This window comes from Rattus rattus, chromosome X (assembly GCF_011064425.1).
Source record: "Rattus rattus isolate New Zealand chromosome X, Rrattus_CSIRO_v1, whole genome shotgun sequence".
Lineage (NCBI taxonomy): Eukaryota > Metazoa > Chordata > Mammalia > Rodentia > Muridae > Rattus > Rattus rattus.
In genome coordinates this window covers 13,247,904-13,273,560 of record NC_046172.1, presented here as the reverse complement: position 1 = coordinate 13,273,560, position 25,657 = coordinate 13,247,904, and the positions used below count along the sequence as shown (strand labels likewise).

General features: G+C 40.0%; 1 pseudogene; it reads right to left on the bottom strand.

Moving 5' to 3' along the window:
• Positions 1–2,742: 2,742 nt before the first annotated feature.
• On the bottom strand, positions 2,743–3,128 carry LOC116889256 (annotated as a pseudogene).
• Positions 3,129–25,657: the final 22,529 nt, after the last annotated feature.

The window sequence follows — 25,657 nt, the reverse complement described above, 5'->3', positions numbered from 1 at the left end:
GATTGAACTCAGGTCATCAGACTTGCAACAAGAGTCTTTACCACTGAGCCATCTCATAGCCTAGACAATGCTTTCATTAATTAGTGACATTTATAAGAATTGTATAATTTAATGGCATTTATTGTGCATATAATAACTACCCCCCCCTGACTAGTTCTAAATCACTTTCCTCACTTCAAAAGAAAACCCCATACTCATGTATCAGTCATTATTTATTAGTCCCTAACCCCAGTTTATATAGCAGCCACTTATCTGCTTTGTCTGTATCTGCACTGTGCAGTGATTCATATAAATGTAACCATGGCGTAGGTGACCTGTTGTGTTCACTTAGCATTGTGCTTTCAAGGTTCATCTACATTACAATATATCAACATTTCCTCCCTTTTCATGGCTGAAAATATCAAATTGTACTGCATACATTACATTTCATTTATTAAGCTCACCAGTGTATGACCCATTTGTACATTTTCTACCTTTTGTTATTGGAAATAACTCTTCTATAAATATTTGTATACTTATATTTGCTTGAATCTTGTCCCCAACTGCTCTGAGTACATGCCTAAGAGTGGGATTATTGGCTTATATGGTAATTCTGTGTTTACCCTTTGAAAGAAATATCAAATAATTTTCCGCAGGGGCTTCACAATTTTGTATCCACGTGAGCAACATACAAAGATTCCAACTGTGAACACTTCCCTTTTCAAAAGTTTTACATACCCTAGTATGTGTGAAGTGACTTTGATTTGCTTTTCCCTTATGTCTAATGGTATTATGAGTTTGTTTGTTGAGTCAGGGTTTCTCTATGTAGTCATGGCTTGCCTGAAACTCTGTAGGTAGACTAGGCTGGCCTTGAACTCACAGAGATCCACCTGCCTTTGCCGCCTAAGTGCCAGGATTAAAGGCCTGTGCCACTGTATCCAGTTATGAATTTATTTTTTCAAGTGCTCCTTGGCCATTTCTATATCTTCATTCTCTGTTCAAGTATTTTGTCCATTTTTCAGATGGATTGTATGTCTTATCATTACTAAGTTGTAGGAGTTCTTTATTCAGTCTGCCTTCTAGTCCTTTATCAGACATATGGTTTGCATTGTTTTCTCCTCGTTTGCAAGTTGTTTTGTGGCTTTTGGTGGAGGACAGTGGTGGGGATCAAATTCAGGCACTTGGGAATGCTTGACAAGTATTTTACCACTGAACTATATCATAAGACCTCGTTGATTTTCCTGATGAAGCCTTTAGTACACAAACTATTTCTTCCTTCTATTCCCTGGGGATTCTACATGGCCAATTACATGACCCTGCCTACAACTTTGAATGTTGAATGAATAACAGAAAAGTGTGCAGGGTCATTTAGTGATTTCTCAAGGAAGCTACTGAAGTAGAGAGTTTGATAATAGCTGGGCATGGTGGCACAAACAAAACCTACCCCCTCAAGAGGTTGAGGCATAATCATGAGTTTAAGACCTGTGTGAGCAAGGAAGTGAGACCTGGTCTCAAAATAAAATCTGTGAAAAATAGCAGGGTGCACAGCTTTATGGGCAAGTGGTATGTTGATCATGGGTGAGAAAGAATTATCCTATCAATCCATGCCATTCTAAGGTTTACATGATTATATCCTGTCAGGTTACATCCATAGCCAAGCCTGGCTTATGACCTTGCTGTGATGGTTTATATATGCTTGGCCCAAGGAATAGAACTATTAGAAGACATAGCCCTGTTGAAGTAGGTGTGTCACTGTGGATGTAAGCTTTAAGATCCTCATCCTAGCTGCCTGGAAGCCAATATTCTGCTAGCAGCCTTCAGATAAAGATGTAGAACTCTTAGATCCTCCTATACCATGCCTGCTTGGATGCTCCTGCCTTGATGATAATGGATTGAACCTCTGAACCTGTAAGCCAGCCCCAATTAAATGTTGTCCTTTTAAGAGTTGCCTTGGTCATGGTGCATGTTCACAACAGTAAAACCCTAAGACACTTGCCTTTTCCTCTTGGACTCTTATGGACCATATAGATTACTGGATATTCTTTTCTATTAGTTAGGGTAGGCTGGCTTAAGCTTTGAAAAGTTAACATCTTGAAATTACTTCCCACATACATAAACAAGAAATATATTTGACTAGTTATGATGGCGTATGCCTATAATCCCAGCACTCAGGAGACTAGATCAGGGAAATCAGGAGTTTAAGAGCAGTCTGGGCTGTAGAGAAGACTCAATTGAAGCAGAGGGTCATATTTATGCAAAATTTACTTCAGGTCTAGCAGCTCTTCAGAATAGTTCCTTTCTAAGTGGTAACTTAGGTGGGCAAGGAAATGAAGGCTCTACCGTGTTTGTGGCTGACTCATCTATCTCGCTTATGGTTGTCATATTAGAAAAAAAGAGAGAGTAGGTGGATTGAGCACCAGCTATTACATTGCATAACATAACCTATTGGCCGGAACTAGTCAATGGCCTCACCAAATTCGAAGAGGACTGCAAAGTTTGGTAAGGAGTAAACGCCTCTGCCATACCTTCCAATACTTCTAATGCCAAAAAATTCAGTCTCAATAATGAAACTGCAATATTTATAATTCCATTTTCTCTTACAGTTTACCAGAGACACAATGAACCAACCACAAAATAGATCCATAACTAGTAAATGTGTGGGGATGAGAATTTTCTGATGATTAAAGTGGTACCACATATTAAAAACTGAACATTAAACAAATATTTTTTGGCAGTTCTGTAACTTTATTTGACATTCAGCAGTTAGTTCTCATCCACATTGACCGTCTGTAGATTTTTGAATGTGGTAACAGGCACGTAAGTTACCAGTGTGTAGAGCTTGTTTGGTGAATCCTTATCCTTGTTACACTTTCTGGACAAACGTACTCGGATGCGGTACGGAACATTCCTTATTCCCTTGGCCCGGATGGCTTTATTGAGCCTGGTGTTGATGTGCACATCTGAAGTCCCCATCTCCTTCATGACAAATTTCTGAATTTCTTTGAGTACCCGAGAAGTATGCTTCTTGAAGTCACTCCATGGATGCGCTTGTGAATATTGATGATGTATTCTCGGGTCACCACCTCATTGATGGCAGAATGGCCCTTTTTCTTCTCACCACCCTTCTTTGCAGGAGCCATTCTGCCGGGCCCAAGTTAACAAATATTTAATGAAGAAAATAAAAGGTCATTTATAATCCCTAAGATAACCATGTTATAGTTTGCTACATACTCTTTCTCTCTATTGTCTATGCTATTTACAAACAAAGGATTTGTACATACATAGTATTTTGCAAGTGTCTTGCTTATTTGTTACTGTGTACTTGAAATCATCCTATAAACACAATGTAGTTTACTTGAGCAATTCTCTATCAATGAATAATCAGCTTTTGAATTTTAGTGTGGGTTTTGTGCAAATATTTCCCCAAGCTTATCCCTTGATTCTACTTGGGATATTATTTGACAAATGTTTAACTTTACATGATTGAATTTATCTACATTGTATTGTTATCTGAAGAAAAGTGAGCAAAAGTCTGTGTATGCTATTATCCTTGTGCACAAAACCAGAAAATAAGAAAATATGTTTGCATATAGGAGTGAAAGATGGCTCAGTTGCTAGATAGAATACATACCTTGCAAGCACAGTGACCTGAATTAAATTCTCACAGCCCACATAAAAATGGCAGGTAATGGCCTAGGAATCCCAATGTTGCAGAGACAGATATACCAGAATCCTTGAGACTCACTGACCAGTCCATCTAGCCTAGTTGATGAGTTCTGAGCCAATGAGTGACTGCCTTGAAGGAGGTGTATGACCCTCCTATAGATGACACCTGAGGTTTTTCTGTTGCCTCCAAGAACATGTATACAGGCAAATATATACATATTCAGGCCCAGCAGAAAAAGTCGAAGCAATGAATACACTAGATGTTAATATAAATATTTACTATGTAGAGCTCAAAGGGAACAGCTGAATGAGGACAGATTGTTGACAATAGTTTCCACAACACACTTTACATACAGTTTTAAAATTTTTTTTAACTATTTGTTATCTCTGGCATAACAAATGACCACAAACATGGTTAAAAATAACATACTCAGGGGCAGCAAGACGGGTTAGCAAGTACAAGTATTTGCCAACAAACCTAACAACATGAATTCAATTCTTGGGAACCACATAATGGAAGGAGAGAGTTCACTCCCACAAGTTGTCATCTGACCTTCATATGTGCAGCATGGCACATGCACACATGTGCACACACTAAATAAATCAATGTGAAAAAGAAAACATGCTCAGCATGTACAGGGCTCTGGGTTGGAAATCAGAAGACTGAAATGGATTTTCGGGGCTAAAAGCAAAGGATGTATTCTTTAACGTCTTTTTTTACTTTATTAAAATACTGAGTTTATTTCACATGTATATTTTTGTCTCCCTAACATTTCCAATTCTGACCACCACTATTACTATGTCATATTCTTTAGTGGTTTTTTTTTTTTTTTTTTCGGAGCTGGGGACCGAACCCAGGGCCTTGCGCTTCCTAGGCAAGTGCTCTACCACTGAGCTAAATCCCCAACCTCCATATTCTTTAGTGTTAAGGGGAGCATTTTTGTATTTCTTTCACTGCCAATTCCAACTTCTAAAGGCTCCTCACATTCCTTGGTTTATGAGCACTTCCTTCAAAGTCAGAAATGTAAAGTTTATATTTCTCTTTGTTCTCCACTTTTCCCTCCTGTCTTCTCTTTCCCCTCTCTTTCTCTCTCATTTCTATAACAAGTTGTTTCACTTCTCTGACTCTCCTCCTTTCTCCTTCACCTGTAAGTACCCTTGTAATTGGGTTGAGCCTACCCAATCAATCCAGAGTATTCTTTCTATTATCAAGATTCTTACCTTGACATCTACAAAGTCCTTTGTGCCATGTATGCGTTCTCCCAAAATTCCTATGTGGAGCCCACATGGTGTTAGTTTTAAGAAGTAAGGCCTTTGGAAGGCTCCACCTTCATGAATGTGATTAATTATCTTATAAAGGAGGCCTGGGGAATCTTGTAAGTTCCTTTCTGTGCATTAATCATGTGAGGTTCCATTAAAAAAGTACCACGTATAAAGAATGGATGCTTATCCAACATTGGATCTGCAGTGACTTGATCTCAGACTTTTCAGCCTTCAGAAGTAGAAGACATAATTGCATTGTTTACAAAGTACCCACCTAGTTTATGAAGTAAACCAATGACCAACATGGAACATTGTACATAAGGATACAGTAGTGGTATGCATATCATGGCATTAAACAACAGCTGTCTAAGTAGACTTAAAGCCCACTCAGCAAGAAGGAAACCATTCCTGGAACTGGAAACCTAGTAAACTTCCTTGAGCTAGTGAGATCATGGATCTTGGAGGAGAATACACTACCACCACTTTCCTAAACTGGAGTAATTCCTAGCTACATTTTACATATTATCCTTATACTCACAGATAAGTGTAAGCCTCACCCTTCATCAAAGAAACATCTCCTTGCAACAAATGGAGATCATTACAGAAAACCACAACCAATCAAAATGCAGAGTTGTGGAGCTTAGCTTACTCCCAAAGGATACATCTACGACACAACTCCTGCACATGAGGAGGAGGAAAGATTGAAAGAAGAGGAAGTTTACTGCGAGATTGTGTCTCCTAGAAATGTCAGAGGAACTACATCCATGACGTCTCTACAGTCTAAACATGACCTGAACAAAGACAACACTGATAGACATGCTACCATGGAATGAGAAAGGATCATGGGGCCTCAACCCTAGACAAAGAATTACAGGCAACTAAGGAATGCCGAGAGCAGGAGAAACAGTCTTCTCCAGGGAAGGACCTCTAAAGTGGTTGTCTAATACCAAAGGCTGCCTTGAAATCACATATATACAAGTAAAGAAATAGACACCATGAATTGGGAAGAGAGCAAGGGAGTAAGGACATGGAAATAAGTGGAGGAAGGAAAGGGAAGGGAAAAGTAATATAATTATGTTTTAATTTCAAATGATAAAAATAAAAACAATTATCTGCCTAAAGCATGTTCTTATAGCATCTGAGCTGGTTAAGAGGCCATGTAAACCTATTAAAAAATGGGGTTCAGAGCTAAACAAAGAATTCACAGCTGAGGAATGCCGAATGGCTGAGAAACACCTAAAGAAATGTTCAACATCTTTAGTCATAAGGGAAATGCAAATCAAAACAACCCCGAGATTTTACCTCACACCAGTGAGAATGGCTAAGATCATAAACTCAGGTGACAGCAGATGCTGGCGAGGATGTGGAGAAAGAGGAACACTCCTCCATTGTTGGTGGGATTGCAGACTGGTACAACCATTCTGGAAATCAGTCTGGAGGTTCCTCAGAAAATTGGACATTGAACTGCCTGAGGATTCAGCTATACCTCTCTTGGGCATATACCCAAAAGATGCCCCAACATATAAAAATGTCACGTGCTCCACTATGTTCATTGCAGCCTTATTTATAATAGCCAGAAGCTGGAAAGAACCCAGATGCCCTTCAACAGAGGAATGGATACAGAAAATGTGGTACATCTACACAATGGAATATTACTCAGCTATCAAAAACAATGACTTTATGAAATTCGTGAGGCAAATGGATGGAACTGGAAAATATCATCCTGAGTGAGGTAACCCAATCACAGAAAAACACACATGGTATGCACTCATTGATAAGTGGCTATTAGCCCAAATGCTTGAATTACCCTAGATGCACAGAACACATGAAACTCAAGAAGGATGACCAAAATGTGAATGCTTCACTCCTTCTTTAAAAGGGGGAACAAGAATACCCTTGGCAGGGAATAGAGAGACAAAGATTAAAACAGAGACAGAAGGAACACCCATTCAGAGCCTGCCCCACATGTGGCCCATACATATACAGCCACCAAACTAGATAAGATGGATGAAGCAAAGTAGTGCAGGCTGACAGGAACCAGATGTAGATCTCTCCTGAGAGAGACAGCCAGAATACCGCAAATACCTAGGTGAATACCAGCAGCAAACCACTGAACTGAGAACGGGACCCCCTGTTGAAGGATTCAGAGAAAGAACTGAAAGAGCTTGAAGGGGATTGAGACCCCATATGAACAACAATGCCAACCAACCAGAGCTTCCAGGGACTAAGCCACTACCAAGAGACTATACATGGACTGACCCTGGGCTCCAACCTCATAGGTAGTAATGAATAGCCTAGTAAGAGCACCAGTGGAAGGGGAAGCCCTTGGTCCTGCCAAGACGGAACCCCCAGCAAACGGGATTGTTGGGGGGAGGGCGGTAATGGGGGGAGGATGGGGAGGGGAACACCCGTATAGAAGGGGAGGAGGAGGTGTTAGGGGGGTGTTGGCCTGGAAACCAGGAAAGGGAATAACAATTGAAATGTAGCTCTTGTTCCTGCGGGGTTGGAGCGGTGGCCTTCCCTTCCAGTGCTCAACAATAATAAACACTTTGCACTCGAAAAAAAACAAAAACAAAAACAAAAAAAACCCAATTGAAATGTAAATAAGAAATACTCAAGTTAATAAAGATGAAAAAAAGAGGCCACGTAAAGTATGTATTTTCAAGATATTGGGGATGATTGGGATATGGTTATGTACTTTCAAGTTAATGGACAATCTTGGAAAGCAATGTTTTAGCATTTCATACTATGTAAATTAGCAATTCAATAAACTAACAAAACAAAGTATGCTGAAAACATCTTTTCTTTTTGATTTTCTGGGTTTTGAGTCACATGGAAAAGTCCTTTCCCACTGTTGGCCATAAACATCTCTTCACACTTTCTTTTAAAACTTTGGGCACTGTTATAACTAATAATAGTAATGTTAATTTTTATTGGGGTGTAATTTGCGTAAAATGAAATGCTCACATTTTAGTGAGAAGTTCAATCAGTTTCAATAAAAAACATGAACCCATGTAACTTACATCTCTATCCAGATACATAATATTTCCATCTTCCTAATGACTGTTCAAAATTAGCCTTCTTGCTGAAGTACTATTGGTCTTACTTCTATCCAGTGTTTTATTTTATCTTGAGTCATGTGCTTTTTTTTTGATAGAAGTCTGGCTCCATTCAGTCTGAATTACAACTCTGAGATCCATCCATACCTCTCCTGTTAGTCAGTCTCCTCGTGTGCGGTTGTGACATAATTTGCTTATCTGCTCACATACTGGTGGGCATTTGGGGTTTCCATTTCCTTTTTTCCATAAGATATGAGTGTTTAAAACATTTTAAAGTAAATTTATTTATTTATTTATTTATTTATTTATTCATATGTATGTATGTGTGTAAGCCCACATGAGTTTGGGTGCACCTTAATAAACATGAGGGAGCCAATAGAGGCCAGAAGAGGATGTCACTGTGTTCCCTGGAACTGTCATTACAGATGGCTGTGAACTAACGTGTGGGTGCTGAGCACCCAACTTGGGTCTTCAGGAAGAGCAATAAGTTCTCATAAATGCTGAGCCATCTCTCCAGCCCCTAATGTTTATATTTATATTTGGAACACTTGGAGTTTATTTGGCATAAGCAACAAGATGGAGATATGACTTTATTTTTGCCAAACCAAAGTGAATTGCGCAATTTGTCTTTTCACAAATAAATTCATCATTGTTGATATGCTAAATTCTTCATAAACCTAATTTTTAAAAACATCCTGCTGTATTTCATTAATCTAGTTTTCGGTTTTGAGTCAGTACCACTATGCTTTAATTTCTACAGCCTCACAATTTCTTTCATTAAGTGCTAAGATGGTGATTACTCATTAGACATTAGTCATCTCAGAATTTTCCTGGTTATTTCTAGATCTTTATTTTTCCAAATGGATACAATTTATATATGTAAGCTCAATATAAACTTATTTTAATTTCATGAAATTTATGAATTAATTTAAACAGTATTAACATTTTTATAAATAATGAACATTTTCCATATTTTTATTTTATTACAGTATCTTTCCAGCTACTGAATGCCTGTACAATCATATGCACACACACATACACACCATAGTGGTCAAAGGACAGTTTGTAGGAGTAGGTTTTCTCCCTTCATATTGTATCCTGAGGGCTGAGCTCAGATTGTTGGTTCAGTGGCAAGTGCTGTTACCTGCTGAACCATCTCATCACTCTATGCACATAGTTTATAACCTGTAAGAGAGTCCCTTAACTATACGGTGAGGTTTCTAGAAGGATACCATGACAAAGTTTAGAAGGAAATATAGAACTTTAAGTATAGCTTAAGGGAGGAGAAATACAGAGCTGTATGAAATACAGGAAAGAGAAAGCAGAGGAATACATGTAAGCGCTGGTTATTGTATTTGTTTCCTATTGCCAAGAAGCATCCACAAATTCAGTAGTTTAGAACAACAGCCCTCATAGTCTCATAGTCTCTATGGGTCAGGAATCTAAGCACAACTTAGCTCAAGTTTTCTGCCTCAGTGCCTCACAAAACTACAATAAAGGTGTCAGTGAGGGTTTGGGAAACATCAGAAGAATCAGTAGATGAAGGGCCACACCCAGCAGAGGTGGTTTTTGTCATATTTTTCAATCCTTCAATGACTGTTGGACTGCGAACCCCCTCAGTTCCTGGTCTTCAGTTTCCTGACACATGACCCCTCCAGCATGGCAACTTGTTTCATCAAGGCTAACAAAGGGACCAGAAGTGTAAGTCACAGGTAACGCAATTAATGGAATATGAAGGGCCCTGAGTTTGATGTCCAGTAACACACACACACACACACACACACACACACACACACACACACACACACACACCCCAAGGTAAAGAATCATTGTTTAGCAAGATAGAAGTCTCAGTCCTATGTAATCTAAACACTTAAGTCAAATCCCACCACCTTTGTCATGTACATGAATTGTACACTAGTTTGTCTGTTTATTCACACCCACAGGGAGGGGATTACACATGAACATCAATATCAAAAGTAAGAATCATTGAGAGCCATCCTAAAGGCTACTTTTCATAGTCACTAAGAAATATAAGGTGTGGTAAGTTTAGAATCATTACCCAATTTTAAATTTTTCTCTCTTTTTTTACATTTATCTTTATTGGATAATTTTTATTTACATTTCAAATGTTATCCCCTTTCTCGGTTTCTCCTCCAGAAACCCAATATCTCATCCTCCTTCTATGAGGGTGCTCTGCCCCCCAATCCACTCCCTCCCACCTTCCTGCCCTGACATTCCCCTACTGCGACATTGAGCCTTGACAGGACCAAGGGCCTCTCTTCCCACTGATGCCCAAAAGCCATCCTCAGCTACATGTTCTGCTGGAGCCGTAGGTCGATCCCTTGTGTACTCTTGGGATGGTGGTTTAGTCCCTGGGAGCTCTAGGGAGGTCTGGTTGGTTGATATTGTTGTTCTTATGCGGTTGCAAACCCCTTCAGCTCCTTCAGTCCTTTCTTTAACTCCTCCATTGGGGACCCAGTTCTCAGTTCAATGGTTGGCTGCGAGCATCTCTGCCTGGCAGAGTCTCTCAGGAGACAGCTATATCAGGCTCCTGTCAGTAAGCATTTCTTGGCATCCTCAATATTATTTGGATTTGGTGACTGTATATGGGATGGATTCCCCAGGTAGGGCAGACTCTGGATGGCCTTTCCTTCGTCTCTGCCCCACACTTTGTCTCTGTATTTCCTCCTATGAGTATTTTAGATCCCCCTTCTAAGAAGGTCTGAAGCATCAACACTTTGGTCTTCCTTCTTCTTGAGCTTCATGTGGTCTCTGTCTGAATTGTATCTTGGGTATTCCGAGCTTTTGGGCTAATATCTACGTATCAGTGAGTGCATACCATGTGTGTTCTTTTGTGATTGTATTATTTCACTCAGGATGATATTTTCTAGATCCATCCATTTGCCTATGAATTTCATGAAATCCTTGTTTTGATAGCTGAGTAGTACTGCATTGCGTAGATGTACCACATTTTCTGTATCCATTCCTCTGTTGAAAGCATACTGACCTCTTGAAACAGCATAATTTGTTGAAAATGCTGTCTTTGTTTCCATTGAATGGTTTTAGCTCCTTTGTCAAAGATCAGGTGACCATAGGTGTGTGTTTTTGTTTTTTGAGACAGGGTTTCTCTGTGTAGCCCTGGCTGTCCTGTTTCTGGCTATTATAAATAAGGCTGCTATGAACATAGTGGAGCACGTGTCTTTGTTGTATGTTGGAGCATCTTTTGAGTATATGCCCAAGAGAGGTATAGCTGAATCCTCAGGCAGTTCAATGTCCAATTTTCTGAGGAACCTCCAGACTGATTTCCAGAATGGTTGTACCAGTCTGCAACCCCACCAACAATGGAGGAGTGTTCCTCTTTCTCCACATCCTCGCCAGCATCTGCTGTCACCTGAGTTTTTGATCTTAGTCATTATGACTGGTGTGAGGTGGAATCTCAGGGTTGTTTTGATTTGCATTTCCCTTATGACTAAAGATGTTGAACATTTCTTTAGGTGTTTCTCAGCTATTCAGGATTCCTCAGTTGAAAATTCTTTGTTTAGCTCTGTACCCCATTTTTAATAGGGTTATTTGATTCTTTGGAGTCTAACTTTTTGAATTCTTTGTATATATTGGATATTAGCCCTCTATCGGATGTAGGATTGGTAAAGATTTTTCCGCAATCTGTTGGTTGCCATTTTGTCCTAATGACAGTGTCATTTGCCATACAGAAGCTTTTCGGTTTTATGAGGTCCCATTTGTTGATTCTTGATCTTAGAGCATAAGCCATTGGTGTTTTGTTCAGGAAAATTTCCCCAGTGTCCATGTGTTCGAGACTCTTCCCCACTTTTTCTTCTCTTAGTTTGAGTGTATCTGGTTTGATGTGGAGGTCCTTGATCCACTTGGACTTAAGCTTTGTACAGGGTGATAAGCGTGGATCGATCTCCATTCTTCTACATGCTGACCTCCAGTTGAACCAGCACCATTTGCTGAAAGTGCTATCTTTTTTCCATTGGGTGGTTTTAGCTCCTTTTGTCAAAGATCAAGTGACCATAGGTGTGTGTTTTTGTTTTTTGAGACAGGGTTTCTCTGTGTAGCACTGGTTGTCCTGGAAATCTTTCTGTAGACCATGCTGGCTTTGAACTCAAAGAGATCTGCCTGACTCTGACTCCCAAGTGCTGGGATTAAAGGGGTTTGATACTACTTAATTTCTTTATCTTTCTTTCCTTTTCTTTGGGATAGTCATGTAGCTTGGGCTCACCTCCATCTCCTTGAACTCCTGATCATCCTACCCCTACCTCCCTAATATAGAGATTACACCATAGTTAACTTTGATATTTTTTCTTTTGAGGAAAAATCTCACTATTTATTCCAGGCTGATGCAGAATTTACTGTGTAGTCCAGTATCCTCAAAGTCTCTATCTTCTATAATGTACATTGGTAAATTGCCATGTGCTGTTTGAGATCACTAAGAAGCTAAGTTTAAATTTGGGATTGTTCCCAACCCATTTCAGATTGAAGCATGTTTGTTTCAAAGTCTCCTCCAAGTGCACATTTTTCAGAATGAGTTCTGCCTGACTCTGTGACAGAGAGAGACAACAATCAAAGAGTTAAAATACTGTGCTCTTAAAAATAGCTAGAGGGTAAACCGTTTCTAATTAATGTAACTATCATTCACCCCACAGTATTAACATGCCTACAGGGGGAAAGCAAAGCTACAACTTCAGCCATGGGCAGTTCTATCATTAGTAGCGCAGCTACGGAGAGAAAGCACAAGGAGGAACTTCAGTTGACTACCTCAATGTCTGTCCGCAGTCATTTTCTGCTGGATGTCTTGAGATAATTTAGTGATGTTATCTCTTTCTATTGCTATTTAGTCTTTTATTTTTGTTTGTACTTGGAAGCCTCACCCAAGGGAATCTCTTTATGGTGACACTCATGTGACTGCCCAAGGCATGCTTCCTCAGTTGATGTCTACGGGATGCTTTAAGCATCTAACTTGTTTTGTTATCTACCTATCTGTCAATCGTTTGTTATTTATTATTTTAGTTTGGCTTGCTATATACTTAAATTTGCTCATTCACACCCTAAAATATGGCTGGCATAGATTATTCCCTGTAGCATACAGAACATCTTCATGTATCCACTTTCCAAGTACTGGAATTACAAGCATGTGCCACTATGTTTAGCTCAATTTTAATTCCTAAGAAAATTATGGTCTCTGGCAGAAGAGACTCCAGGCTCATATAGCCAGATAAATAGTAGCCATATATCCATTTGTGTAGCATTTTAGAGCTTACAAATCTGCTTTCAAGTCATGACTTAATTTTATTTCCTTTAAAAAACAGATGATGTACCCAGACAGTAAAACTAATGTTTAAAAGAGGCTATGTGGCTATTTCACAACCAGTGGGCGGCAAAACTAGGATGAGAACATCAAGTTTTAAGTTCATAGCTTATTATACTAGAGTGCCTTCTCCAAATACCGGAGATGCGTTGGTTTTCTCCTACAGTAGGTAGGTCTCACGCTGTCTTATCTTGCTGAGTTCTTCTCCTTGCTCAGCTATTACTAGTCAATCAGACCAGTCTCACTCCATCTTCCAGAATTCTCATAGGGAATGAGAGAGGAATCTTTATAAGGTTCCCACTCTCTGTAATCTTTATAAGGTGCCACACTCTATGGCACACAGCAAGTTCTCCCTAATTGGAGGTGTTACAGCCCGACCTCATTGTCAATCACTTCAAGTTCTACCTCTTTGCCTTAATCACTATGGTAATATGTCATCAGGTATAAGTTGCTTTTAGAAGATATCAAAACAGGAAGATACTGCCAGCCTCCCATCACTTGTGGCAAAGTGCATTTAGCTGTCAGCAGTGTGGATCCAGAGTGTCTTCACAAATAAAAAAACCAGACTCTTAAACATTATAATAAACGCTGAGTGTCCAAGTCATGGTTTCTAATTGTCATAATCTGACCAAAACAGCCAGGCTTCTTGGAAAGCTGGCTGTTTCCAGGGCTGGAGAATTAAAAATATAAGCGGTCTAGAGCATCTTCTGGTGTGAGAAAATAAAGAACTGCTCAAAGAAAGGTGGAGTCACAAAGACTAAAAGCATGCAGTAGCAGCCTGAATGGAAGGTGGTTAAATTTGTATATCAACTTGATAGGACCTAAGGTTGCTAGAAAACTGGTAAATCACTGCTTCCGTGTGTGTGTGTGTGTGTGTGTGTGTGTGTGTGTGTGTGTTTCCAGAGACGACTCATGTATTGGTTAGCAAACTGAATGAGGCAGATCCACTTCAAATAGGATCAATATAATTAGATAAGGACCCAGATGGAATGGAGAGGAGGAAGGGAACATTTTTTTCTCTCCAGTTCTTCCTTCAAGAATGGAGACGTTTTCTGCAATTGCTGCCCATGGACATCAGGACTTCAGGTACTTTGGACTCCAGGCATTTGAATTCAGGATACCAGCATATGTCTATATACTGGTGGGTTCTTGGTCCTTTCCCTGGACCAAGGTTGAGGGACTGTATCATGAGCTCAAGATTACCACAGTGAAACTTTTCAGCCTCCATGGTGTTGTCAACTAATCTAATTAAAACTCTTTCTATATGTTTTATTAATTTTTTTCCCTATGGAAGACCCTGACTAATACAGAAAGTTTTCTCCTAGTTGAATATAGGACATTTGAATATTAATATAAAGAATGATATTAATATGCTATAATTTGCTGAGTTCATAGAGATATATGCATATATACTTATATATTCACATACATGTATATTTCCATATATATTCAGATAGATAGGTAGATAGACATGCATACATACATACATACATACATACATACATACATACATACATGGTGGTTGGATAGACAGAGGGACAGATAGACATGTGTATCCTTACCCTGCAGTGTAAGAAAAATTACATGAGAAAAAGCAATGCTAATAGAACGACAGCATTTGAAAATCACCATTTGATAATCCCAATCATGATAGTTGTTATTTTATGATAATTGTTTGAAGTGAATGTAAAAGCTAGTAGGTTCAAGTCTGAGTATTGATATAATTGCAATTAGTGGGATGCATCTTTCCACCAGATACTATTAAGTACAGTAACTCTACTATGGAGAAATCTGGAATACATTTTTTTTAAGATTTTATTTATTGTATATGAGTACACTGTAGCTGCCTTCAGACACACCAGAAGAGGGCATCAGATCTCATTACATACGGTTGTGAACTACCATGTGGTTGCTGGGATTTGAACTCAGGACCTCAGGAAGAGCAGTCGGTGCTCTTAACCACTGAGCCATCTCTCCAGCCCCTGGAATACATTTTTTAACCATGAGATCACCATTAGTGGGACAATAGATGTTGTATGCCTAGTGGGACAATAGATGTTGTATGCCTCCTAGTACTATCTACCAAAAAGAATAATCCATCACTCATGTGATCTTGCTACCAAAATGTGTAACCAAATATAATTATGAAAATTACTAGAAAAACTGAAATTGAGGGATATCCTAAAAATAACTAGTCTGTACTCTTGGAAAAAATGTCAATTTTACCATAGTGGCTAAAGAGACATCAACCAAATGTGTATAATTCAGAGAATTCTTTTCTATGAGGAACATTGCTGGGGGCTGCAGAGAGAGAGAGAGAGAGAGAGAGAGAGAGAGAGAGAGAGAGAGAGAGAGAGAGAGAGAGCGCTCAGTTAGTAAAGTGTTTGCTGTACAAGCTCGAGACCTAGAGTTCAATCTCAGGACCCACGTAGAAAGCATCTGTAATTCCAATACCAGGTGGTAGAGACACAGGACCCCTTGGGCTTGATGGCCAGTCACCTACTCTAATTGTCAAGTCCCATGCCCTAATGAAAGACTCTACCTCAAGAAAAAGGGTGGATGGCTCCTAAGGAATAATGCTAGGTTTAAACTTTAGCATTCACATACATGTGCATTTGTACCCATGTACATACATGCATTTGGATACACACACAAGGCAAGAATGTCTGCTTTCATCGCTTTTTTTTTTTTTTTTTTTTTTTCTTTTTTTTCTCTGAGCTGGGGACTGAACTCAGGGCCTTGTGCTTGCTAGGCAAGCGCTCTACCACTGAGCTAAATCCCCAACCCCTCATCGCTCCTTTTTAACATCATACTATAAGCCATTAAGACAAGAACAGGAGGGGTTGGGGATTTAGCTCAGTGGTAGAGCGCTTGCCTAGTGAGCGCAAGGCCCTGGGTTCGGTCCCCAGCTCCGGGGGGGGGGGGGAGACAAGAACAGGAAATAAAGGAAAGGAAAAAAAAGGTATGCAGAGTGGGACAGAAGAAATGAGAAAAGAAACTGTTTCTGTGAGAAGATATGATTACCTATTTTGAACATTTCAAAGAATAAAATAAACCTCTTGTAACTAATAAGAAATTATGGCAAAGCTTCAAGGTAATCAGGTTAGGACACAAAGGCCAGATGCTTTTCTATATAGCAGCAAGGAACATATTATCTGTGTTAGCACCCAAAAGTTACTTGGGTATAAATCCTAACAAAAATATGTATAAGACCTATAGGAGGAAAGCTACAGAGTTCCAATGATAGAAATCAAAGACAAGCAAATGAAGAGATATTTTACACACACAATATAGGAAGAAATATTATCAAAACGTCAGTTCTGCCCACCTCAGTCTACATCAGTGATTCTCAAATTGTGGGTGATATGTGACCACATATCAGATATCCTGCATATCAGATATTTACATTATGATTCATAACCATAACAAACTTACAGTTATGAAATAGCAAAAAAAAAAAAATTTATGGCTGGGGTCACCACATCATGAGGGACTGTATAAAAGGAGCGCAGCATTTGGAAGGTTGAGAACCACTGCTCTAGAGACTCAATGAAATCCCAAATGAAATCCTAAAATTTGTTGAACATCAACAGAGTGTTTCTGAAGCTTCTCTCAATTCTCGTAGACCTAGAATAACCAACATAAAATTGAAAGAAAAGAAACAATGAGAAGTGATGCTACCTCACGGTAAGATTTACTCTAACACTGTAATAAACTAGACATATAGTACTGGTGAAAGAATAGATAAGTATATTAGTAAAATAAAAGAGAATGTGGCAGTAACCACATATCTAATCAATGATCTTGGACAAAGGAGCAAAGGTAACTTAATAGAGAAAAGGTATTTTTTTAAAAAACATGTTTCTGGGATAACTAGACATCTACATGCCTAAGCATTTATCTAGACAAAACTTACATTCTTTACAAAGTAGATCAAAATTGATTATAAACTTTAACATAAAATGCAAAATTATGAACAGAACACCAATCACACAGGCACTAAGATCAACAATGGATAAAGGAGACCTCACGAAATTGAAAATCCTCTGTAAGGCAAAGGGCACTGTCAATAGAACAAAACAGCAGCCTAGAGATTGGGAAAAGAACTTCAGTAACCCTACATCTGACAGAGGGCATATATATACATATACATATACATATACATATATATATTAAAAATGGTGTGCTTAACAGAGGAATCTCTAATGACCAAGAAGTACTTAAAGAAATGTTTAGTATTTTTAGCAATCGAGAAAATGCAAATCAAAATGACTCTGAGGTTCCCTCTTATAACTGTCAGAATGGTTAAGATCAAAAACTCAAGTGACAGAACATGCTGGTAAGGATATGGAGCAAGGGGGACACTCCTTCACTGCTGGTGGGAGTGCAAACTTGTACAATCACTGTGGTGGTTTTAATATGCTTGGCCCAGGGAGTGGCATTTCTAGAAAGTGTGGCCATGTTGGAGTAGATGTGGCCTTGCTAGAGGAAGTGTGTCACTGTGGAGGTGGGCAATGAGACTCTCCTCCTAACCACGTGGAAGCCAGTCAGATGTCCCACCTGGGGATCCACCCCATATACAGCCACCAAACCCAGACAATATTGTAGATTCCAAGAAGTGCATGCTGACCAGAGCCCTGATATGGCTGTCTCATGAGAGGCTCTTCCAGAGCCTGACAAATTCAGAGGCGGAGGCTTGCAGCCAACCATTGAACTGAGAATGGGAGTCCCCAGTAGAGGAGTTAGAGAAAGGACTGAAAGAGCTAAAGGAGTTTGCAACCCCATAAGAAGAACAATAATATCAACCAACTAGAACCCCCAGAGCTCCCAGAGACCAAAGCACCATCCCAAGAGTACATAGGGATCAACCTCTGGCTCCAGCCGTATATGTAGCAGAGGATGGCCTTGTCAGGCATCCGTGGGAGGAGAGACCCTTGGTCCTCTCAAGGGTCCATGCCCCAATGTAGGGGAATGTCAGGGCGGGGAGGTGGGAGGGAGTCGATGGGTGGGTGGGGGAGCACCCTCATAGAAGCAGGGGGAGATATCGGGGTTCTGGAGGGGAAACCTGGAAAGGGGCTAACACTTAAATGTAAATAAAAATATCCAATAAAAGAAAATAAAGATGTAGAACTCAGCTACTCCTGCACAATGCCTGTCTGGATGCTGTCATGCCCCTGCCTTGATGATAATGGACTGAACTTCTGAATCTGTAAGCCAGCCCCAATTAAATGTTGTCCTTATAAGAGTTGCCTTGATTATAGTGTCTGTTCACAGTAGCAAACCCTAAATAACCACTATGGAAATCAATCTGGCACCTTCTCAGAAAATTTGGAATAGATCTACCTCAAGACCCAGCTATACCACTCCTGGGCACTATACCCAAAGGATGATCCACCATATCCCACAAGGACACTTGCTCAACTATGTTCATAGCAACTTTATTCATAATATCCAGAAGCTGGAAATGACCTAGATGTCCCTCAACTGAAGAATGGATAAAGAAAATGTGGTACATTTACACAATGGAATATTACTTAGCTATTAAAAACAATGACATCATGAAATTTGTAGGCGAGTGGATGAAACTAGAAAAGATCATCCTGAGTGAGGTAGCCCAGACCCAGTGGTAGGTACTCACTTACAAGTGGGTATTAAATGTAAAGCAAAGGATAATTATAGTACAATACATAGATTCAGAGAGGCAGAGTAACGAGGGGGGCTCAATGGGGGACACACGAATCTCCCTAAGAAGGAAAAATAGAATGGACACCGTGGGTGGACTAGGATAGAGGACTGGGCAGGGGCAGGAACAGGGATAGGAACAGGAGGGATCAGATGAGGAGAGGACTGAGGGAAAGAATACTGGGAGAGACAACTGGAATGGGAGAGGGGCACTTCGGGGAAAAGCTAGAAACTCAGGGCAATGGAAACTCCCAGGAATCTATGAGGGTGACCCTAGATAAGACTCTTAGCAATGGGGGATATGGAGCCTGATCTGGCCATCTCCTGTAGCCTGCCAATGGAGGGATTGGAACACCCACCCACAAAACCTTTGGCCTACAATTTTTCCTGCCTACAAGACAGGCTGGAGTAAAGATGGAGCAGAAATTAAGGGAGTGGTTAGCCAATCAATGACTGATCCAGCTTGAGACCCATGCCATAAGAGAGAGCCCACACCTGACATTCCTAATGACATTCTTTTATACGTACAGACAGGAGCCTAACATAACTGTCTTCTGAGAGGCTTCATCCAGCAGCTGAGGAAAAACAGATGCAGAGGCCCACAGCCAAATATTAGGCTGGTGGAGCTTGAGGAGTCCTGTGGAAGAGGGAGAGAAGTATTGTAGGAGCCAGAGAGGTCAAGGACACAACAAGAAAACCCATAGAATCAACTAACCTGGGCCTGTAGGGGCTCGCAGAGACTTAGCTGCCAACCAGCGAGCCTGCATGGGACTGGCCTAGGTCCTCTGCACATGTGTAACTTGCGAAGCTTGGTCTTCATGTGGGACTCCTAACAGTGGGAGCAGGGGCTGTCTTTGTCTCTGTTGCCTGCCTTAAGGAACCTTTCTCTCTACTGGGCTGCCCCGTCTAGCCTTAATAGAAGAAGATGCACCTAGTCTCACTGCGACTTGATATGACACGGCAGGTTGAAATCCATGAGAGACCTCCTCTTTTCTGAGAAGAAAGGAAGAAGTGGATGAGGGGGGAGGTCTAGGAGAAGAAAATGAAGAAAAACTGGGTCTGGATTAAAGTAAATCAATTAATTAATAAATATTTAAAATGTAAAATTATGAAATTCTTAAAATTTAACAAGTAAAATATAGGTGACTCTGTCTTTAGCAATGACTTTTTAGATCTAACATTACACAGACATTATATGAAAGAAAAAAATCAGTAAGTTGTGTTTTGTTAAAACACAAAATTTTGCTAGGAATAGCTGGTGAACATCTTTAATTCCAGCACTCAGAGGGAGGCAGAGGCAGAGGCAGAGGCAGAGGCAGAGGCAGAGGCAGAGGCAGAGGCAGAGGCAGAGGCAGAGGCAGAGGCAGGGCAGGAGGCAGAGGCAGGAGGCAGAGGCAGAGGCAGAGGCAGAGGCAGAGGCAGAGGCAGAGGCAGGAGGCAGAGGCAGAAAAGCAGAGGCAGATCTTTGAGTTGGAGGCCAGCCTGGTCTACAGAGCAAATTATAGGACAGTCAAGGCTACACAGAGAAATTCTATCTCAGCAAAACAAAAAGAGAGAAAGGAAGGAATACCAGGAAGGAATACATTCAAAGAACTTCCTGGTGCTGGGGATCCAAGTGGGGTGTCCCATCAGCTAAGCATACACTCCACTACAGAAATACAGCCCCATGCAACAGAGAACCTTTCAAAGACAACGAGGAAACAAACCAGCTTTAAAATGGGCAAAATTTCTAAGCCGATCCTCAGCAAAGAAAATATACAGACAGCAAAGAAGAACAGTAAAAGATGCTCAACATCATGTGTCATTAGGAAATTGAAATTGAAAATGATTATCAACACACACTTACTAGAAACACTGCATTCGGAACACTGACAACATCAAATGCTGAAGAGGATGTGAAATAGGAATTCATTAAGTGCTAATGGGAATGCAAAATGGAACAATCATTTCGGGATATAGTTAAAGCATTTCTTACAAAGATAAACATCGTCTTCCCACATAATCCAATAGTTGTATTTCTGGCTATTCACCCAAATGACTTAAAAATAAGTCCACACAAAAAAATCTCCATATAAACATTTATAATAGCTTTTCATAACTGCCCATAATTGAAAACGATCAAAGTTTACTTCAGCAGGTGAAGTGCTATGGTAATCCATATAATAGAATATTAATTCAAGAATAAAAAGAAATGGCTAGGCAAGTCATAAAAAGGCATAGATAAACCTTAAAAGCGCACTGTGAAGTGAAGGAATGCAGTCTAGTGTGGTGACATACTGTATGATTCTAATAATACAATATTCTGGAAAAGGCAAAACTGTGGTGGCAGTGACAAAGGGGAGGGGATTGCTGAGTAGAGTAGTAAATTCCTTTAATCCTACCATTTGAGAGGTTGAAGCAGGAGGTTGCAGAGTTCATCTTGGAGGATCCAGAGTCCAGCTTGGGCTACATAGCCACCTGTTGTCTTAGAAAAATCAGTGATTAGGACTGGTGAGATGCCGCGATAGATTCAAGTTCTTGCTGTGAAACTCTGGCCACCTGAATTTTCATCACTGGAATCCACATAAAGGTAGAAGGAGAGAACCAACTACAAGAAGTTGTCTTCTGAACTCTGCATCATGATGATGATGTAGAAGAAGAAGAAGAAGAAAAGAAGAAGAAAAGAAGAAGAAGAAGGAGAAGAAGAGGAGGAGAAGGAGAAGGAGAAGGAGAAGGTAAAGGAGAATGAAAAGAAAAAGCAGGAGAAGAAGAAGAAGAAGAAGAAGAAGAAGAAGAAGAAGAAGAAGAAGAAGAAGAAGAAGAAGAAGAAGAAGAAGAAGAAGAAAAAGAAGAAAAGAAGAAGAAAAGAAGAAGAAAGAAGAAGTGTAAATTAGTGGTTATTGGAGACTGGAGGAGAAAGGATAAGAAGATAGTGATAGAGATTTTTATTATTTAAAACAATTTTTATTTAAATAAATTTTGATCATATTCTTCCTTTCCTCCAAGTCCTTTCAGATCCTCTCCTCCTCTCTACCCAATCAACTTTAAGTTCTTTCTCAACAAACAAACAAAAACCCAATACAAACACAAAACCAAGAAAACACTACCCAAAACAAGAACAAAAACAAAACACCAAACTGAACCAAATAAAAGCATTGTGGGGCTGGGGATTTAGCTCAGTGGTAGAGCGCTTACCTAGGGCGCAAGGCCCTGGGTTGGTCCCCAGCTCCAAAAAAAAAAACCAAAAAAAAAAAAAAAAAAAAAAAAAGCATTGTGGAGTCCATTATATATTGGTCAACTATTCCTGAACATGGGGCTTTTCCTAGAGTGGTTGATATACCCAGTGTCACTGCATTGGAGATGACTGATCTCCCTTTCCCAGAAGGTAGAAATGACAGTTCAGTTGTTAACCTTTACCCTACTGGTCATTCATTCACTTTTAAAAAATGTAACTAAATAAAATATAATAAGATAAAACAAAAACTATTACATTGAAATTTGACAGTACAAATGAACAGAAAGGAATTAGCCCAAGTGAAGGCACAAGAATCAGAGACCCACCCATTCACAAACTCAGGAATCCCTTAACAACACAAAACTGGAAGCCATAATATAAGCACAGTGGTGTGGACCTATGCGGGCCCCATGAGCGCTGTTTCAGTCTCTGCGAGTTCATATAAGCTTTGCTCATGTTGACTTAGAGAACTTTGTTCTCCTGGTGTCCTCCATCCCCTCTGAGTCTTAATCTCTTTCTGCCTCCTCTTCCACTGGGTTCCCCGAGCTCTGATGGGAGGGATTTAATAGAAACACCCCTTAGGACTGAGTATTCTAAGGTCTCTCACTCTGTAATATCCAGCTATGGGCCTCTATATTTGTTCCCTTTTGCTGCAAGAGGAAGTTTCAAGCACAGGGAATTTTTGAGGCAGTGAAGTTATTGTGCATGAAACCAATTGACATTTATGCCATACATTGTCAAAACTCATAGAATGAGCTAGGCAGAGTGGTTGACAGCTGAAGTCCCCAGCATGTGGTAGACTGAAGCAGTTTAAGACTTTCCTGGACAGCATAGTAAGGCCCTAACTAAAAAAAAGTTGTGAAATATACAATATTGGGAGTGGACCCTAATGTAAACTATGGGATTAAGCAATAATGTACTTAATAATGTAATTAATAGTGATACACTAATATTGGATCACCATTTATAACAAACATACCAAAAGAATGCAAGATGCTACTAATAGGGGACACTAGGATAGGATGAGAGTGCAGGTGAACCAAAGTTCACTCTGTACTTTCAATATTTTTGTAAATGTGAAACTGCTTTGGAAATAAATGCACACATACATATATGCATGTCTACACATATCACACACACACACACACACACACACACATGCAGAGCTAGAGCTTGAACACAAATCTTCACAATCACCAGGCAAACACTCTGCCCCTGATCTAAGAACTATGTCCTCAGCAATTACATGTATTTTTAAAAATGAGTAAAGTAGGGGCCGGAGAGATGGCTCAGCAGTTAAGAGCACTGACTGCTCTTCCAGAGGTCCTGAGTTCAATTCCCAGCAACCACATAGCAGCTCATAACTGTCTATAGTTTCAGTTCCAGGACAACCATCCAATACCCTCTTCTGACCTGTATGGACACACACACACACACACACACACACACACACACACACACACACACACACATCACACACACACACACACACACACCCACACACACTAAATATTTTAAAAATGAATAAAAGTACTAACTAACTATGTTAAAAACATAGATGAGCCTTGGAAACATGCTAAGTCAAAGAAGTTGGTCATGGGAGGTGATATTCTATATTATTCCACTTTATATGAAATATTAATAAAAGGCAAGCCTATAGAGACAGAAAGTAAATTAATGATTACATCAGGGTGGGGATAAGGATACTAATGGGTGATAGCTGTGGGGTGTAGGATAATTTAGTGGAGATATGAAAATATCCTAAAACATAATTGTAGTGACAGTCATACATCTGCATGAATATATGGAGTCATTATATTCCATACTGTAAAGAGTAATTTCCATGGTTTATGAATTATATATCAATAAAGTGTCACGGATTATCTAACAGAATGCCCAGGACAGGTATGAGAAACCTCTTTTTGAGTTTTTAGTCAAGGGAGTTCAAGAGAATCCCAAATGAATATAAGCTGTTGCATTTGTCCTTGTCTCCCAGAAGTTGAAGGCTAATTCCCTATTGCCAAAGTGGGAAAAAAAGTTGCTGAAGAAACCATACACTTTGAATACAGGCTGTGAGACACTTTAGCTGGGCCTGACCCAATGGCATATTTCTTGAGGACTAGCTTTCATAGCACCAGAAGTTTCTATGCAAGCTGCCAAGGCAGGAAAATAATGAGTAGTACTAACCAGCTGTAATAACTATGAAGCACAACAATGGTCATTATAGTAAGATATCCTAAAGGTGCAATAGCGGTACTCATATCTTGGTGGTTACCAACAGCTGTCTGATTGGACTTTAGGCTTGCACAGCTGGAGGGAAAACATATCCGATACTAGAAACTCTTGTGTGACAAAACTTTTCTTGGGAAAAGGAAGCAATTGTCTATTCACTTCAAACAGGGAACCTATGAGAGACTAAAGCATGAATGTCACCAAAGTCCAACTTCATGAACCAATGACTTTTATTGGGATTACTTACAAGAATATGGGTGTCTTAGGGTTTCTAATTGTCGTGATGAAACATGACTAAAAACCAAGTTGGGGAGGAAAGAGTTTATTTGGCTTACATTTCCACATTGAACTCCATCACTGAAGAAAGCCAGGACAGGAACTCAAACAGAGCAGCAACCTGAAGGCAGGAACTGATGCAGAGGCATGGAAGGGCGCTGCTTACTGGCTTGCACAGCATTGCTTTCTTACAGAATCCAGAACCATGAGCCCAAGAATGGAAGCACTCACAATAGGCAGGGCCCCTCCCCCATCAATCATTAATTTTTAACTGCTTTACAGCTAGATCTTATGGAGGCCTCCTTTCAGATAACTCTAGCTGGTGTCAAGATAACATAAAACTAGCCAGTATAATGGATGAGAGGTTACTTACAGGAGTTGAAATGACATAAAGACAACTCCATCACCAAGGTCCACCCCAGCATGTGTGAAAGTTCACAAAAGCTGGGAAACCTGGAACACACTGCACAGCTCAACAGGGTGAAGAGTATCCCATCCGAGTGACTCAGTTGGTCTAAACAACTTCCAGGTAACTAGGCAGCCAGTCAGGTTTTAGACTCTGCAGTTTTTCTCTGCTGAGTCTTCTTGAAGACTTAGCTGAGAGTCTTAAGTGCAGCTCATCTTGTTTTTCCTCTGAGTGGAACGCTCAGATTTTACTGTTTACTCTGCTAAGGAGGGACCTAGTGAATCTGGCTACTTTCAGGGCATTCTTGAAGCTTTTTTCTTCCCTGTTTAGGCAGCTCCCCTCATAAATTGAATGTTTTGATCTTGGAGGAAATTATTAGATAACAGAAACCTAGCCAACTACCCCAGGCCTATGAATTTATGAATCTTAGAGGAGAATGAACCTACTGCCACCAGTTTACTGGACCAGCATAACTCCCAACTGCATTCTGTTTATCCTATATCCACAGGTAAGGGATCTCAGCCCTCAGCAAATAAGCTTCCCTTTGGAAA